The 15,675-nt window shown below is 46.0% G+C and overlaps 1 protein-coding gene across 16 annotated transcripts in view; it reads left to right on the top strand.

The window, feature by feature from the left end:
- Positions 1-2,043: 2,043 nt before the first annotated feature.
- Positions 2,044-15,675, top strand: part of NCOR2 (nuclear receptor corepressor 2) — a 355,660-nt gene continuing 342,028 nt past the window's right edge. For 10 of the 16 annotated variants that reach the window (XM_028709364.2, XM_028709365.2, XM_028709362.2 and 7 more), the window contains exon 1: positions 2,045-2,680. The gene's annotated coding sequence lies outside the window, so the exon portion shown is untranslated. Of the gene's footprint in view, positions 2,681-3,177; positions 3,416-15,675 lie in introns of those variants that run through there. The other 6 variants (XM_077920871.1, XM_028709373.2, XM_028709369.2 and 3 more) reach the window with 3 other exon arrangements.

Here is a 15,675-nt window from a genome sequence, read left to right as displayed (position 1 = left end):
TCATTGCCCTTGTTTGTTCAGCTGCCCACCTACTAGCTGAGGGTGTGGGTGCTGATGAAGAAAGGTGTGTGTGCATGTGTGTGCGCATGTGTGCGCGCGTGCCTTTACCCTTGGGGGAAAAGAACATTAAGTAATTTTGAGTGCACACATCCTGGAATTCACAATCCCTGGCATATTGTCAGGGACTGGGCAGAGGAGGAATGGTGGAGACCCTTCCAGAGAAGAAGAAGATGATAGTTCAGAATTACAACAGGGGTTTGAGGGAGGTCACATCTCAGAGGAAGATGAGAGGAAAAGTTGGGAAATAATGGGAGAGGAGGAGGAGGCAGAGCCGGAGCAGCTGGCTGACACGTTATCACTAGAAAGCATTCCAGATCCACCATCTCCCAGAACCCAGCGAGCCTTAAAAGTAGGAGAGCAAAGAGCTCAGAGACAGATGGCCCTAAGCGGCAACTGTAAGGAGGGTGGTGCTGTTGACAAATGAAGTGGGAGAGAAGGGTAGGGGAGATTTACTCGGGACAAGGCCATTATTCCAAGAGGCTGCATTCCCAAGCCTCTCTCTGTAAATATTGAATAAAAAGCAGATGGCAAGGACTTTTCCTGGTCTTCTCTGTTCCTGGCAACCTGCCGTGGGGGTTGGTTCCTCTGCCGCCTGACACATGTAGACTCTTATTCCTAACCCCAAACAAGTCTGAAGGTATATACAGTGGTACCTCAGGTTAAGTACTTAATTCGTTCCGGAGGTCCGTACTTAAACTGAAACTGTTCTTAACCTGAAGCACCACTTTAGCTAATGGGGCCTTCCGCTGCTGCTGCGCCGCCGGAGCCCGATTTCTGTTCTCATCCTGAAGCAAAGTTCTTAACCCAAAGCACTATTTCTGGGTTAGCGGAGTCTGTAACCTGAAGCGTGTGTAACCTGAAGTGTATGTAACCTGAGGTACCACTGTAGTGATGTGTGCACATGGCTGTGTGTGGAAAGGCACTCTCCACATGCTCAGAGGTGATATGTTCCCATCACTGGAGGAAGACCTCTGGCATCAAAAAAGCAGGTTCTGTGTGGCTCTGTCCTGTGCCTCAGAGTCCGTGTGAGGATAGTGTGATTAAGGCAGAGCTGTGCAACCTGAGGCCAACGTCCCATGGTAGAAGTGGGGAGAGTGCTGTTGTGCTCAGAGTGCGCGCCTGGGCTTCCCAGAGGCATTTGCTGGCCACCAGGAGAACAGGATGCTGGCTTAGATGGCCTGTTGGCCAGGCCCAGCACAGCTCTCCTGAAGGCCCCATCGTCCCTGACCACTGCTTTGCCCATGTCTGGCTGGACTAGCAGTCGGTTCAATTTCTGTACAAAGCTTCCTGGGTGAGCAGTGAGCTAGTCACGATCTCTTAGCCCAAGGAGGGCTCTTGTAAGAATAAAATGAAGACAGTGACCCTGTACATCACCTCAGCTCTTTGGAAGAGAAGGTGGGAGATGGACATAATGTTAATCTTCCTTCCTTTCTTTTCCTACCCACGCTTTATCATAAGGTCCCAGAGTGGTTTACAACAATAAAAAAGCAATTACGGTATAAAACTAATAAGAATAAGAATACTAATACTGCCTGAAAATAACTCACTTCAGTAATGACATTTAAACCCTCACATCTGCAGCTTTGCTCCGTTTTCGGGGGGGGGGGGCGTGGAGAAAAATGAGGAAAATGCACTTGGCGCATGTTCAGAGGAAATATGTATCTTTCTTCTAATTCATGTAGGGCAGCACTTGGCAGTCAAGCCAGTTCTGGGCCTGAGTCCTGGCTGAAAAGAAAAACAAGGCACCCACTCTCTCCGCCCCGGGCTCCTTTTTTATTTTTGCAGAGTGACAAAGTTCGCAGGGTTTTGTATGCTGGGTGGCTTTGCATCCTCCGCGCCTCACGACTGCTTGGCAATCAAATCGAAGTTAAGAGTGACACTTTGCGTGCACATCACACACCAACAGACCTGAGCCCATGCACACCAAGTGGGAGTGCTCCTGAAGTGGCACCTGCCCCTTTAAGAGAGGAGCCGGGGTGACGGCGGAGCGAGACTGTTGCTGCTGCAAGCAAAAGCTGAGCTGTGTTTTTTTGGCGTGAGCTGCCTGCTGCGGAGCGCAGCTATCAATCTTCCCTGCTCCCCACCCCTCCCCGGATCTCAGAAAGAATGAGGATCTCAAACTTGGTGCTTTGCAAAGGCTCCAGAAAGGGAATCTGGAGGAGTTGCTCCTGCCGCCGCCGCTGCTGCTGTTCCTCTTCCTGCTGCTGCTGCTTGTAGGTTCAGACATCTTAGAAAAAGAGGAGCGATTTCCGGGCACTCGGAGCAAGAGACACCCGGACTCGCTCGCTCCGCTTTTGGATTTACAAAACACGCCAGGCAGATGGCGAAGGAGGAGAACCGGAGGCGCCTTTTGCTCTTCCTCCCGGGATTGATTTGAGGAATATATTTTAATCGCTGTTTATCGGATTTGCTTTTTTCCTCGCTGTTTTTAAAAATATTATCTTAAACATTTTTTGTATTGCAACCTCGGAGGACCCCCCCCCCCTTTCAAGCTTTCTACTTCGCTGATCTTTCTGAAACTGGAGCGAGAGAGGAATTTGAAAACAACACACACACACACAAAAGGGATTAACAGTTAAAAAGCAGCGATGGAGGGAAAAGCAGCTGGTTTTGCAAGAAGGTAAGGCGGAGGAAGATTGAAGGGGCGCCTCCTGGCCCCCTTCCCCAAATCTCGCCCCCACCCCACCAGTCAGTCTCTTTCAGTGCTCAGAGGGCAGAAAAATTCGGATAGATCAACGCCGATTCTCTCCCCGCCCCCAGTCTCGATCGTTGCCTCTGAGATGTCGGGAGTCTTGCCTATTATTATTATTTAAAAAATATATTTGGATGTGCAACGGAGATGACGATATCAAAGCAATGCATTTTTGAAAATCGGGCGGGGGGGGGGAGATATTGCACGAGTTCCTGCGTGTAGGAGGAGTAACGGGGGGGGGGGGAGAGAAGGCGAAGCAAATCCCAGAATTCAAAACACAACAAAACACCCCCTTGTTCCGCCGCGGTCTTCTCCGCCTCAATTTCTCCTTTCCTTGTGGATCTAGTAGAAAATTCCCTGGAAGTGCTGTGTGTCCGCGGGGGGGGGGGGGGCGACCCTGGGAATTTCCTTCAGGTTGGACGGCGCCCCCTCCCCCGCCCGCCCGCCCAGTAATTTTAATTTGTGTTTAATTTTGCGCGTGTCTTGGACGTGGTGAGATAGTTTTCCAGCCCTCAAACTCTGGGAAAGTCTTCTAGCGCCTTGATCCTGCCCTCTTCGACTTAAGTTCTGATAGATTCCAGCAAAGTTTACTTGCGAGCAAGGCTCCAGCCCGGCCCAATTCTCACTTGGCTGAAATCCGTGGAAGAAAGAGTTTACACCCAGGTAAGCGTGGGTAGGATTGCAGCTTGGCAGTGACTCCGAAGCTGCGCTGGTTTACGTCGGTGCAAGCCTCACTTGGTTGTGTGTGTGCGGCGGACGGGGGCAGATTGACCCAAGTCAGGATCCAGCCGGCTTTGGAGCCACAGGCCAGGATTTTGATCCCTTAACTTGCGACTAAAAGTTGCAGCCAAGTCTTTGGAGCTTGTTTCCAAGAGAGGCAGCTTACTTGAGAGTAAGACCGGTTGATCTTGGTCTGGCTTACTGTTGCGTAAACATGTAGATAATGGGGTTGTGGGCCTGCATGGAGAAAGAGAGAGAATGTACCAGAAATGCATTTAACTAAACTTGTGCTGTCTCAGTTTCTCAATCTGGCGGAGGCCATCATGAGGGAGGAAAGTGGCAAATGGTGTCCTTTGCGCTCCTGAACTCAGGGAAAGAAAGTGGTTCCCCATCAGGAATGGTAAACACATACTAGGATTTCAGAATCCGGAGCAAATAGGTGCCAATTCGTGTGTGCTTTTGGTTATTCAAGAGTAGAAAATGCAGGCAGTTAGTTATGTGGCTGAAATCACAGTCCTTTGTGATCAAAACACGCCTGAGACTTGTCTCCTTTTTCCTCAACAACATTTGCAAAGGAAACTCTTCAAGTGGGCCGGGGACTGGCACAGCTTCTACTCTTACCCCTTTCTTTCCTCCTCTGGTCACCCAAATGGTGGTTCCTTTTTGCTGGCATTTTGTCTGTTTATGTCTCCCGTTTCCTTGATGAGGGTTTGGTGGCAAGGAGCCACTGGGCTGCTTATTTTTCCAAGCCATGGCCACATGGCAAACTTGTGACAGCAAAGCCAGAGATTTGGGTTCCTGGAGGAAGGGCTCTCCAAGGTTTCAGCTGGCATTTGGGCAACCTTGGTCCTTTGGAGGAGGCCCTGTCCTGTCTCTCTTGCAGTCAGAAAGCTTCTCTGAGTAAACTCATCTTCCTTCATTAGTTTGCGTGCGCACCCTGTGGGAAAACAATGCGTTTGTGGTGAAACACAGCTTTGGTTCCTGTTTTGATAAGGCATCGAACATGCTTCTGTGTTGAATTCGGTGGTTGATATATAAATATTGGTTGAGAAAGTGAAGTTGGATTTATGAGCATCTCTGTTTGTAGGAAGAAACTCAGAATGCTCTTGCACTCGGGTTGTGTTGGTTTTTTGCTTTTGAGGTTTCTTCTTTCCCACTGTTCCTAACTCTGCTGCCTTTTTACATTTTTCTTCTTGCTTCTTGGCCTGCACAAAGTACAGTTGGCAGGAGACTCACTCCAAGACTCCCATCTTGGAGGCAGCTGCCCCCTATCCCTAGCTGAACCTGCCGCTTGGAGGGGACTTCTTCAGGCTTGAGACCCAGGGTGCCTTTTTTCATTTCCTGCCTATGTGAACCAAACAACAAATGCACCTTCATCTTTACTGGGTTGGCAAGCTTTTCCTATCCCACGTTCCTGAATAGTCTAGATACGGTGTCTTGTCCCAGGGCTTCATACAGTATTTTGTCTGCAACATTCTCTTCTAGAGGAAATTCGTACAGTCATTTATGAAAGCTGCAGGCAGCCTTGAGTTGTGTGGGGCAGGAGTTCTGCTGTTTGACCCTATATTATTCCTACTTCCCTAAGGAGCTTTATAGGCTCTTACCTCAGCCACACAACTCTTTATTGTGATTGGTTGCTGCCTTTTCTTTTCCCTGCATGTAAACACCTTAGCAAGTTTTGTCAGGGTGGAAAAACATACTTGCAGTCTCCTTTCCTTGGCCCCATCTGCACTATACATTTTTTTTTTTTTGCACTATACATTTTAAACAATATCATACCACTTTAAACAGCCTCCAAAGAATTTTGGGAACTGTAGTTTGTTAGGGGTGCTGAGCGTGGTAAGGAAACCCCTATCGCTATCCAAAGTTACAATTCTCAGAGCTGTTTAATAATCAACCCCTCTGATCAGGGAATTTGGGGGATTGTAGCTCTGTGAGGGGTTTAGAGAAGGGCTAGGCAGAAGGTAAGGATTTCTAGGTGATTTGTAGAGTATCTGCAAGAGCCTCTGATTCCCAACTGAGCAGCAGCAACAGCAACAGATCATCCCCAACATATCAACAATTAGGCTGTAGAAAAAGAAGGCTTAGGGGGAAACCAGGATTGGATTTTTGTTTGGGAAAATACATGCTAGCTTGGTTCTGGTACTGATTACTAAGTCCTTGACTGAGTGCTCTGTTTCTTAATTTTTAGTGTATACCTCTCTGCTTTGATCTACTACTTTCAGTGTTCAAAACTAGCCAGGCACCAGGTGCATTTTGCAACTGAGGAGGGTCCATTTGCAACCACATGAAGATCTCTGGACGCCAGGTTGGCAACTGGGGAAAGCAAAATGTCACTTAGAGAAGAATCTGAAATATTTTCCTTGAAGCTTGAATTAATTTTATTCTGAATTGTTTTATTTGATGTTTTAATGTGTTGTAAACTGCTTTGAGATTTGTTGTTTAAAATATAAAGTGGTATAGAAATGCAAATAATAAATAAATAAATAAATCCCATTGGGGTATGGAATGGTGCCTAGGCATTCCATGGTGGTGACTAAGGCCTAGGCTTAAGGTGCCATTTGGCAGTTAGATTAGCTAGTTTCTAACACTGACTACTTTACACCTGACTACAACTGGTGGAAATCGGGGTTCTAGTAAAAAAGAAAGAAAGAAAGAAGTACAGTCGTACCTTGGAAGTTGAACAGAATCCGTTCTGGAAGTCCGTTTGACTTCCAAAACATTCAGAGACCAAAGCACGGCTTCCAATTGGCTGCAGGAAGCCCTGTTGGACGTTTGGCTTCCAAAAGAACATTTGCAAACCGGAACACTCACTTTCCAGTGTTCGGGAGCCAAAACATTCAAAAACGAAGCAGTTCGAAAACCCAGATATGACTGTAGATCCTTGGAAGGTGGTGGACTCTCCTTTCTTGAAGGTTTTAGACAGAGGCTGGATGGCCATCTGCCAGGCATTCTTTAGCTGTGGTTCCCAGATTGTGGGGGGGGGGGTTGGACTAGATGACCCTGGGGATCCCTTCCAACCCTACAGTTCTGTGATTCTATTCTGTAACTCTGAGGTCTGGACCAATTGTCTTCTCAATATAAGCTGACTTCTTTTGCTGAGGAATTGTTCTGTTTGCTGTGGAAAATTGTGGAAAATTCTGGAGAATGTTTGGGACAGAATGCTCACTTCATGTGGAGGCTGGTGAGGTCTGTTTGGACTTTGCATTGTCCTGTGCACTCCCTGTTCACACATCTTGGGAGCAGCCCAACCAGATGGTGTGGGCAAATTAACTGTTCCTCTTCACCCCAGGTTCCTTGGAAACCTAGTTTGAAACCACAGCTCACTTGTGATGAGCTCCCTGGCTCAAAGGGAGACTGTTGGCCTCACAGCGGTATAAAGTACAGTCAGGGCACAGGTTGTTTCAGGACAGCATGCAAATGACTGAACTTTTTCTACAAGTTCAGGTAATTAACCTCTGTGAGGTGTGTTACCTGCTGCAAAGGCACTGTTTGGTCTGTCCTTCCTTGAGTGGTGCCTCTTGGAGCCAGATGTGAAATTCTGTAGAAGCCTGCTTAGTGCTGGTGACTTTTGTGTTCTGTTATTTTGCGAACATAAAATAAACACATGTCATGTTTTGCAATTCCTAATCTGCTTTTATGGGTTTGAACTCTACTCTGACTCCTGCTCTTGTTTTGGCATGGAGCTTGCTAACAGGTTGCCAAATTGCTGGGAATAGACTGTGTCTATATGTATTTATTAATTATATGGCTTCAGTATGTAAAACCAGGAAGTTGGTGTCTGGACTTCTGAAATTTATTGCTGATTCAGGTGTAATTTATGAATCCACCACTGCATCTAAGCAGATTCTTCGTTAACTCTGTATGTATGTATGTATGTATGTGCAACTTATATATATTGTTTCCAGGCAATACAGTTATACCTCATGTTACGTTTGCTTCATGATACATTTTTTCAGGTTGCGTCCGGCGGCCCGGAAGTACCCGAAAGGGTTACTTCCAGGTTTTGCCGCTCGCGCATGTGCAGACGTGCAAAATGACGTCATGCACAGAAGCGGCGAATTGCGACCCACGCGTGTGCAGACATGGGTTGCGTTCTTTTCAGGTTGCGAACGGGCCTCCGGAACGGATCCTATTCGCAACCAGAGGTACCGCTATATGCTCTTACAGTCTGTATATACTTTCTTTATTCAAAAAAAGTAAGTTTGAACATAGGAACAAACATGCAATAAGTTTCAGTTCCCCAACAACCTCAACTACATCCAGTTGTGTTAGTAATAATCAGCACATATATTATAGCTGAGTTTTTTGTCTAGGATCTTATGAATAGATGTTACAGCAGGTTGAGTTAAGTGGGAAGCAGGTTGGGAATAGAGGCAGATAGTACTGGATCCAAGGTGGTGTTGGTCCTCATTCCCTAAGGTCTTACACTCCCTTTCCTCCCCTCCAGAATTGCTCATGGACTTTTTGGTTACCTTTTCCCTGGCTGTTCCAAAATTCAAACTTTTTCTCTTTTTGTGTGGTCATGGCATGCATTGTTCTGTTGGTCCCCACACTTCTTGGAGGTGTGGCTTCAGATTTCTTCAGGAATTTATTTTTAGTTAATTACTAAGCCCGGTGAGCTATTAGCAACCCTTGAGGAAATGCCTATTGTTCACCATAAAGTAGCATGCTGCATGGTGAGTGTTCTGTCTCTTTCTCTTGGCATGGCCCCTTAACAATACAGTCCTGAAATAACTGTCAGTAAATGCTGGGGGCTGAGGAACAGAGGAAAGGGGGGTGGGGGGTGGTTTTAATGCAGGAGACGGGAAGCAGGTTGTGGTGAACACCAGGGCTATGAACCTGCCAAGCAGCAGAGTGAATGATAATTCTTTAACTTAGAGGAGAGGGCTATGCCTCTGAAGAGCTCCTGAGCAAACATTGACTAATGTGAAGGGAGAACAGCACTGCCAATTTGAACAGGACTTTAGAGAACTTCCAATTTGCTTTATGGCTGTGAAAATGAAGGCTATTAGAAAATAAAGTTGGAAGTAAAGATTTGAGCTGTCACATGCTCTCTCCCCCCGATGCTGAACATGCTTAAGCTTAGTTTAATATTTCTGTACTAGTGTGAATAATTAGATGGTGAACACGTCCCCTCCCCCCTCCAATTTTGGCTTGTCTGTAAATTCCTTGCACCTGTCAGCTTCTGTTTGAACCCAGACTTCTAGAGGTCTCTTCAGTCTGCCAAGTATTCCTCTCTTGTCTGAGCCCTCCTATTGTTTTCACTCAGCTGGAAGGGCATGGAAGGTTCTTTATTTTGCTTACGATGGCCATTAGGTTAGTGATAGGCTCTTTCAAGTAGCATCTTTTAATACTGTAAGAAGAGCCATGCTGGATCAGGCCTAAGGCATTCTCTTCTCACGTGGGAAGTCCACAAACAGGACCCAAGCACCACAGTGCAATCTCCATTGGGGACCCCGGGCCAGTTGGTCTTCAGAAGCGTGCTGCCTCTGTTCCTGGAATGTTTTGAAATGGGACCAGAGCACAGTCCTGTATTTCAAGGAGCCTTGGAGCATAAATGTCTTCCTGGTGGATGTGAGAGGTACCTTGCGAAGGATAGCCAGCTTTGTTATATTCTCCAAGGAGGTGGGTCACTGATGATAGCTCCCTTCTGCAGATGATGGTCTAGTTTGGAGGCAGGAAATGCAGTTTACCACACAGTATGTATGACTCCTTCAGAGATGGTGGTAGTAATTGGTGCTTTTTTCTGGGGGTAAAGGGTACGCATGCCAGCACCCTTTCTCTAGAAGAAAAGCACATACAGTTTATTTCTTACTTTAGAAAATGCAGACAAAGAAACTGAATGGTACAAGGCAAAATACAACGACATGCATAACAGCATATTTGAATATTTTTAATGTGTGATTTTAAAATTTGCTTTATTGTTTAAATTTAGTAAAAGGAGACTTATGACATCTTTAAGGACTTAACAGATCTATTATGGCCTAACCTTTAATGGATGAACTTGTTCCATAACAGATTTGCTCCTATTTTTAAGGTGCCACAAGACTCTTCATTGCCTTTGCTACAACAGAGCAATGCACCTATCCCTCTATAAATCTTTCAAAGCATCCTGGAAATTCAGTTGTAGGATAGTTTAATCACTAAAACTAATTTAAAAATCCTGCCCATCAGACTTGCACACGGCTTCTCTCCCCTCTTGATCAGGTTTGTCCTCCCTCCCATTTTGTTGTTGTTGTTGTTTGCATTAACCATGGTTAGCAGGTATCTTTACCAAGTTCAATGCTGCTAGCCATGGTAGACTTTAAAGCAGGGGCTGAAGCAGGTTTCACACCAGGAGGAGAGGGATGGAGAGGCGTGTGGACCCTGGAAGGATCCTGGTCGTCTCCTAACCATGGTTAGGAGGTTGGACAGTATTGCACCTGCACATTAGCTTCCCTTTCTAAGGTACAGACCTGCACACACACAGGTTTCTTTGCCGGCATCTGATTTTCTTTCTTCCGAGGCTCCTTCCCGAGTCAATGACTCACCGAGTGTCCTTGGTTCATCTCTCTGTGAGAGGAAAAGGAATAATTTTGTGCAGAAACTATAAACACTTAACAGTTTGTTTCTCTGGAACGCCTCTGCGTAGCCTGAAGTGTGTCTTAGCAATTACTCTCAGCAGTGAAGCAGTTCTTTTGAGCAACCAAAAAAAGTGTGTGTGTGTGTGTGTGTGTGTGTGTGTTTTTGTTTAAGGGGGAAAAACCCCTTTCAACTTCCTCTGACTTGTGGAAGGAGGGATTTTGGCACTTTGCTCTAGCGTGTAATGGGTATAAATTATTCATGGTATACAGATAACATTTTATTTGTGGGACTGGGGAGGAAATGAGAGCAGCACATGAACAAAATCTGGTGCGCTTTGTGCCTGCTGTGAATACTTCTTAATTTTTGTTCCTCCTTGGTAAGGCTATTCTTGATGCAAGCAGTCTCAGAGTCAATGTTTTCATGTTTCTTATTTTTATTATTTTCCTTTTTTTAATAGACCAGCCAACCTCACAACTCCAATTAGAGACAATTGGGATAATTATATGCAAACTAAGACAATATATGAAAGCTTGTGCTACCGAATAGATAGATGTGTGTTTTGTCTTAAACTTCCTTGCTTTTAATTGATTCATTAATGGGCTAAAATAGATACTGCAGTATCTGTCTCGACGGAGGTGTTATCTGGAGGCTGTTTAATTGAGGTAATAAGCTGTGTTCTGCACACCGTAATGCAACCCAGCCACTTAAATGTTTGAAATATAATTTTTAATCCTGAGCTGGAATTGAGACAGCTGCTAATTAGAGCTGGCGTGGGTGCTGCGTACTGGCAAATGAGTCTTGGCCATGAGCTTACTTGGTGGCCTTAAGTAAGCCCCCCCCCCCCTTTCTCAGCCTCAGCCTTTTTGTCTGGTATTTTTCGCTCTATAAGACACACCAGACCACAGGACGCACCTAGTTTTTGGAGGAGGAAAACAAGAGAAAAAAATTCTGAATCTCAGAAGCCAGAACAGCAAGAGGGATCGCTGCGCAGCGAAAGCAGCAATCCCTCTTGCTGTTCTGGCTTCTGGGATAGCTGCGCAGCCTGCATTCGCTCCATAAGACGCACACACATCTCCCCTTACTTTTTAGGAGGGAAAAGTGAGTCTTATAGAGCAAAAAATATGGTAGTTGTCAGAAAATGCACCTTACGTTCTTTAAACCAGAAATGACTCGTGGGCAGTCTTGGCCCACCAGGGACTCCAGTTTGGCCCATAAGGCTATTTCCCCAAAACTGCACCAGCTTGCCCATCACCTTATGGGCAGGAGAACAGGCTTTAACCCTGCATTAGCTTTGTGCTCTGCTCTTAGCAGGGAGCAGAGCCGCACAGATCAGGAAGTAGGATTTGGTCCCCGTGCATCAGCTGATGGGTGTGAATTCAACTCTTTCCCCTTAAACGGGGTGGTAGTGACTGTTTTTCAGGTGGGTGACCCCACCCACCTGACACATTTGGCCTGTGAGGCAGATCCTGAGTTGGCCCATGGAGCCAAAATGATCTCCTACCCCTCTCTTAAACGCTTTGAGAGCAGTATACCTGTGCTCCTTATCAGCACTATTACTGAGGTTAGTGCAGAATATCACAGTGCATCTTCCCACAAGAGCAGGTGGCTGTGCGAATGACGCCATCCCTTATGCACCACCAGCATTGACTTCTTAGGAGTTTCCTATGTCTTGATCCAAGGTGCTGTTTCTCTCCTGACCTATCTTGATAAAAGCCACTTTTCAAGATTCTGTCACATGCAGGTGTGACCAGTGAAGCCCAGGATGTGGCTGGTCAAATCAAGGGGCAGACTGCACAAGGGAGCTGGTGTGATGGTGGTGGTTGGGTCGAGATTGACAGTGGCAGAATATAGCTCCCATGATTCATTGATTCCAAGTGTGCTTCTTTGCTTCTTTCTTTCTGGATGAATGTCGGTCGCTTCTTTTGGGGAAGAGTAAAAGTGTGTTTTGGAACAGGGTTGTGGTGAGAGCAGAGCCTGCAGTGGAGGGCCCAGCTCTTGCAGGCTGGGGCTCCCTCCTCTCCATGCACAAGTCTCCAATTGTTCAGCCCCATCCATCAAAATGACTATGTGCAGTTTGCTAGTTACTGATAGTTCCCTTAAACTGCCTGGAACCAATGGATACATTTAAAAATATGCAAATACACTGGCTGCTAAGCAGATTTCTCTCAGGGAAAGTGGTGGGATCAAATGTAAAAATAAAAACATCCGTAGGCGTTTGACAACAGTAGCTATTAGCACAAACACCATTTCATATTTAGCACATCTTGTTCAAAATAATCATTTCTATAATCAATCAATCAATCAATCAATCAATCGGCTCTTTACTGGAGACTGTGTTCATTTGTATTCCAGAGTATCTGCATATTTTGGTTTACATGGGTGGGAGTATCACCTTCCCAGAATTTATTTTCCCTCTGCTCTGAAAGCCAAACATCTTCTGTGGTTAGGCAGAGTTTGCTTTTGATATCTAAGTGGATTTCTTTTCTTTGTTTCTTTTTTAAACCAAAGCACCATAAAACCTTCACTGTAGAGTCTCTGTGCAGGGCAAGGTCTTAATGCGTCAGAGAACTCCGTTTTAATTGCCTGTTTTCTCCAAGCTCTGATCTTCTGGAATGTTTGCCTCCCAGCTACTCTTCCTTGAACTTTTCAAAAAGAAAATAGATGGTTAGTTCAGATGGATTAGTGGTGTTAGCCTTGGGAGGGCAAGTATATCATAACTCTTGAGAAATTCTTGCTCCCCCTCCCCCCGAACATATGGCTTGTGAGAAGTATGTTTTGTGTGGTGTCTTTGTTTTTCTGAGAACATGATGGTGTTGGGGAACCTGTGGCTTTTCAAATGTTGCTGGACTATAGCTGCTGTCATCCTTGACCACTGGATTGCTGACTGGGGATGATGGTAGTTGGCAGCCCCATAACATTACGTAGTTGGGTTAATCTAATGCATTGTATGTGGAGCTGCCATTAAAGGTGACCTTGATCCTGAAAGAGCTGTGTTGACTACTGATAGAATATGGGGAAGAATTCAAGGTGTTGGCGATGACTTAAAGGTAAAGGTAAAGGGACCCCTGACCATTAGGTCCAGTCGTGGCTGACTCTGGGGTTGCGGCGCTCATCTTGCTTTATTGGCCAAGGGAGCCGGCGTACAGCTTCCGGGTCATGTGGCCAGCATGACTAAGCCGCTTCTGGCAAACCAGAGCAGCACACGGAAACGCCATTTATCTTCCCGCTGGAGTGCTACCTATTTATCTACTTGTACTTTGACGTGCTTTCGAACTGCTAGGTTGGCAGGAGCAGGGACCGAGCAACGGGAGCTCACCCCGTTGCGGGGATTCGAACCGCCAACCTTCTGATCGGCAAGTCCTAGGCTCAAACAACATTGAGCCTAAATACACGAAAGCTCATACCAATAATAAACTTAGTTGGTCTCTAAGGTGCTACTGGAAGGAATTTTTTAATTTTGTTTTGAGTATCTCCCATTTTAGCTTAATACACAGTAAGGTTGATAATCAGGGCAGGCTTCGTCCCTACACTGAATGTTACAGTCTAGTTGAATGGATTAGCAGCAGTTTCAGGACCAACACTAATACTTCTTATTTCTTTGCACAATGCATAATTAGCAGCCATGTTTGTTCGTTTAGTTCAGGGATGGGGAACCTGTGACCCACTAGAAGTTGTACTGCAGCTCCCACCACCCCATCCCATTGGCCATCTTGTCTAGGGTGTCCAGCTCAATCTGAAGGGCTTCTGGTCCCCCACCTCTGAGCTAGTACATTTATGTCCCGCCAGGTCTGGACCAGTTTAGCTTCAGCAAGGCAGCTGCATCATCTGCCCTGAGACCAGGTCCTCGGCTGGGCAGTGTGGTGGTAAGCATTAAGCACAGGGTTTGAAATTAGCAGGGCACCAGGTGCATTTTCTGCCCAAAGATTCTCCATTTGCGAGCACCTCCAAAAGTCTGGGTGCCATTTTTTGCGCCTGGCTGACACTCAAGGATTATTGAAATGTATGTGCTTTGAAGCCTCGAAGTATATGTTAAGGAGTTTCGCAATAAAGAGTAGAGTGTTTTGAAAACTGAATTATGATACCAATATTTTTTTTATAAACACCAAATTAAACATGTATTAACAGTTTCTGCTTAAAAATTGTCACTGTGATTGCATATTAATTTATGCTTATGGCAATAATAAATAAAGTGTTGCCGACTCCACCACCCGGCAACTGGACATTCTGTTTTGGCGCCCACAACCCAGGTCCCAGAAGCCATTTGGCTCCTAGCCTTTCTTATCCCAGCTTCTAACACTGAATTAAAGCGGGGGTGTCTTTTTAAAAGGATCACACAAATTCACATAGTCTGGGGTTATCAACACTTAACAGGTAGCATGCTGCTCTAAATACCCAAACAAATAACTCTGAATGGCCATCACCTTTGTACCTCACTTGTGATCACCCAGAGGCTTCTGGAGGACTCTGCTGGACACATGCTAGACTAGATGATCGGGCTCCTTGTGTTTGAAATATTTCCCAGAAATGCATTTTGCCTACTTGTACCAATCTTTTCTTGGGATGCAGAGCCATGGAAGAGGAATTAGAATACAAGGCGGTGCTACACTGTTCCTCATGCAGAAGTCAGTGTGACTGGCAGTTGAATCTTAACTGCAACTTTGCAGGTGGGACAGCATCCTCCCACTGTTCTTCAGGGCAGCAGGCACAGATTAGGCTGTGTGATGCACACAGCTCTGCCCTCAAACAACTGGAGGACTTGGGAGGAACAGCACCGGAGGAGGAGGAGGAGGAGGAGGAGGAGGAGGAGGAGGAGGAGGAGGAGGAGAAGAAGAAGAAGAAGAGGAGGAGTTTGGATTTGATATCCCAGCTTATCACTAGCCTAAGGAGTCTCAAAGCGGCTAACATTCTCCTTTCCCTTCCTCCCCCACAACAAACACTCTGTGAGGTGAGTGGGGCTGAGAGACTTCAGAGAAGTGGGACTGGCCCAAGGTCACCCAGCAGCTGCAGGTGGAGGAGCAGGGAAGTGAACCCGGTTCACTAGATTACAAGTCTACTGCTCTTAACCACTACACCACACTGGCTTGAGGTGGTTGCCTGACTCTTCATGGTAGGGCTGGCCTTGTTCAGTGTGTTGAAAGTGGCACCCTCAGTTCATGGGGAGGCCCCAAATGGGTTATGCCGGTGTGCCTTGGGTGGACAGAGTGTGTGTGCCTTAAAATGCTCCCAGAACCCTTACATGATGCAGAGGTTCCATGGCATGTGACTGATTCATCAGCAGAAAGTTTTCCCCTGAAGCAAGGATGTTTGAAACGCTTTGCATCATAGAGCTCCAAAATACTGTTGTTACATGGCAAATCCCTCTTTTAGACTTTCCCCTCTTACCATAAGAATTCTTTGTTTTTCCTCCACAAAACTCTCATTTCCCAAGAAGCTGCATCAACATAGATTTACCTCCAGGTCGCTGCTTTCCCCTCTTGTGTGCTGAACTTAGCCGATTTTTAGTGTTTTTGATTCAGCAATGCATTAACCTGCTCCTTCAGAGGCAAAATTGGGCAAGCTTGCTAAATTCACATTTCCTTCGTGGTCCCTTGGGTGCTTTCTTTTTCATTCAGCATATTAAAAAGAGAAAAGAGAAC

Source organism: Podarcis muralis, chromosome 16 (genome assembly GCF_964188315.1).
Source record: "Podarcis muralis chromosome 16, rPodMur119.hap1.1, whole genome shotgun sequence".
Taxonomy (NCBI): Eukaryota; Metazoa; Chordata; class Lepidosauria; order Squamata; family Lacertidae; genus Podarcis; species Podarcis muralis.
This window is presented reverse-complemented; position numbering and strand designations above follow the sequence as displayed.